Source organism: Syngnathus floridae, unplaced genomic scaffold (genome assembly GCF_059516105.1).
Source record: "Syngnathus floridae isolate MCC-2025c unplaced genomic scaffold, RoL_Sflo_1.0 HiC_scaffold_322, whole genome shotgun sequence".
Taxonomy (NCBI): domain Eukaryota; kingdom Metazoa; phylum Chordata; class Actinopteri; order Syngnathiformes; family Syngnathidae; genus Syngnathus; species Syngnathus floridae.
The window spans coordinates 6599-9460 of NW_028284276.1; the positions used below are offsets into that span (position 1 = coordinate 6599).

The 2862-nt window shown below is 52.5% G+C and overlaps 1 long non-coding RNA gene across 1 annotated transcript; it reads left to right on the forward strand.

Moving 5' to 3' along the window:
• The first annotated feature begins 1797 nt into the window (after positions 1-1797).
• Positions 1798-2592, forward strand: LOC148377170 (uncharacterized). The gene is made up of 4 exons (XR_015856927.1): positions 1798-1936; positions 2021-2091; positions 2228-2332; positions 2477-2592. It is a non-coding gene; the product is annotated as an uncharacterized LOC148377170 (long non-coding RNA).
• The last annotated feature ends 270 nt before the right edge of the window (positions 2593-2862 follow it).

Consider the following 2862-nt stretch of genomic DNA (forward strand, 5'->3'; position numbering starts at 1 on the left):
GAAGAAAATGTCCGGTTGCTCGCTTCGCTTTTGTCACAGCAAAGGTGTTCTAGTCGATTCAAGAAAAAAATTGGCCGGTTGCTCTCTTTGTTTTTGTCACAATTCTGGCAAATGAGTTTGCCCGCCTGCCTGAGCGCTCCCCGTTTGTACATCCAGACGGATGAGATCAAGCTGAAAGACAGAGCGGTTAGTGTTTTGGATGAAGCCCTGGGGCCGGCCACGTCCACCGCCTTCAGCTGCAGACTCAGGCTGCCGAGCAGCAGATCGCTGCCCTGAGGGATTCCCAAAGGGCGGGCCTAAACTACCCTGGAAGTGGGGTCAACGCCGCTACTAGCAATCCTCTTCATTGCGTAAGCCACCTCATCACACACTTGCAGTACGCATGACTTAGTTCGTTGCTGGAGGAAGGTAGCACAAAAACAGTTTTGAACTTTGAACGAGTGCTTGTGTGTGTGTGTTGCGGGGCGTTTTCAGTCTCAGGAGGATCGGGACACGCGACGGTTTCATCTGAAAATCGCTGAGCTCAGCGCAGTCATCAGGAAACTGGAGGATCGAAACGCCCTGCTTTCTGAAGAGCGCAATGAACTGGTAATTTATTGACGGCACGCTTGAAGGTTTGCGCTACGTTTGATGCGCGCCATCCAGCGAGGCACCCATTGCGCTTGCTTATTAGTTGAGCGGCGCGGCGAGTCGGTTGCCTGGTAGATGTCTTTTATTGGGAGCCAAAGCCACGATTCCGTTCAAACCGATGCAAAAGGAATGGATACGTTCTGGCCCGCGTGTTGTGCGTCTTTCACATCCCGCACTTCATGCTTGCAGCTAAAGCGACTGAGAGAAACAGAAAGCCAGTTTCTGCCACTCCTGTACAAAAACAAACGCCTGAGCAGGAAGAATGAAGAACTCTCGCTGGTGCTGTGTCGCCTTGAAAACAAAGTGCGCTTTGTCACCCAGGAGAACGAGGAGATGGCAAGCTTGGTAAGTCGACGCGGACAACGGCGGCGTGCCAACAGAGTCCACTGCATTTGTGTTCCACAGAGAAGGCCTAGTTCGCTCAATGACCTGGACCGCGGTTGCGGCCAGCAGGACGGTGAAATGGAGTTCCTTCAAGTTGTGGAGCAGCGGCACATCATCGACGACTTGTCCAAGGTCTTCAGGCAGGCGACTCGGTGCACGTACGGCAGCGCCGCGCTCGCTCGCTGTCGCCAGGAAACCTTTTCTGTCCAAAGCTTGGCCGGCGGCCGCCATCCAAAAAATTGGCCCCTTAAATTCCGACCTTTCAAGCAGGAGCATTGTGCGCACGCGTTTGAACACGCTTTAGACTTGTTTTGCCGTTTTCAGCAGCTCAAAGCTCCCGTTTTGTCAGCGCCTTTGCCACTCGCTGTGCGCTGAAAACGACGGACTTGCCCGGCTGCTCAGCCCGTCAACCATGAGCCGCGAGCGCGACGTCATTGTCCGTAGGCAGCTAGTGGCAAAATGCACCCTGTTAGAGTTGCGCTCGCTCCAACTTATTTTGCAAGAACCACACGGGAGACAAGTAAGTTCTTTTGGACACCTGCAGGTGGAGAGTCCATCCGTTGTACGAATGAAGTCTGACTCTCGGCTCCTGCACGAGCATTTTAATTAAGAGAAACAGGGTGGGTGTAAGAGTGGATTGAATAGAGGAAGCCCTTGACCTCTAGTCAAAACATAGCAAGGGGTGTTTTACGACTTTGTGTAGGAAGGGATAAGCGATAGGGATAAATAAGGGATAAATAATATTATTTATTACAGGTCGCAGTCAAAGTCAAAGCAACACAATGATACGATAAAGATAATCTGGAAAACCCTGACACACCCTGTAGTTGTCACTTTTGGAAAAGACGAGCGTCCCTCCAATCATCGCCGGTGACGTGTTTTTCAGGCTCTGGAGACAGGAGCTCATGTCAGAAATGTCATTGTGAGTCGCGTTTGTTTCTGCGCCGGAGCCGTTCGTTCCCTTTGCATCCAAAGAATCTCAAAGGCGGATTATTTGTGTCGACAGGAGAGAGATTTGATGCTACGATACCGACGTCGAGAATCTCTGAGGAGGAACAAAGCGTGAGGTCCTGCAAGGTGAGTCTGTTTGTTTGCGGCTGCTTGGTGTTGCGCAAGATGAAATGGCCTTTTTCTCGCTATCGTTCCTCTCGTCGATTCATCGTGAGGTGTCGCTTCAGTTTGTTCAGAGAGATGTTTGCTTCCGCGCCCGCAGGTCATCGAAACATTTTACGGCTACGACGAAGACGTGTTGGTGGACTCGGACGGATCGTCCTTGTCTTTTCACACCGACAGAACCCCCGACACGGAACCCGAAGAGGTAGCCCGCCATTTCTGCCAGCGTATTGGCACCAAACATTCCTCTTCAGCCTGGAATCGGACTCGTCTTTGCGTCGCGGGTGCTTTGTCGCCGGTCTGACTGATTCTGGTACTAGTGCTGTGTTGCATTGGTGTGTGCATGAAGAGGCGGAGCTTCGCTACCGCCAGCTGACGCAAGAATATCAAGCGCTGCAACGAGCCTACGCTCTGCTAGCCCAGACCAGCGAAAGGGGACTACGACGCCGAGAAGGAGATCAAGGTGGCGCCCCTTCCCGCAACCCCCGGCCGGGTCGCAGCCTCCCCGTTCTCACCCAGCCTCGGGTGTTCTCTGGTCTGAAAGGAGGAGGAGGAGCCTCCCTCCTCCTCCTTTCAGACCAGAGAAAAGCTGATGGTAGAAATGGGTCACTATCAAAGCAGAGTAGCAGATCTGGAGTCAGCGCTGAAGCAACAAGGACAGGTAAGCTCATCAATGAGCACACCTTTTTCTCAGACAAAATAGCTACATTCTTCAGTCACTCATCCGTCTGGCAT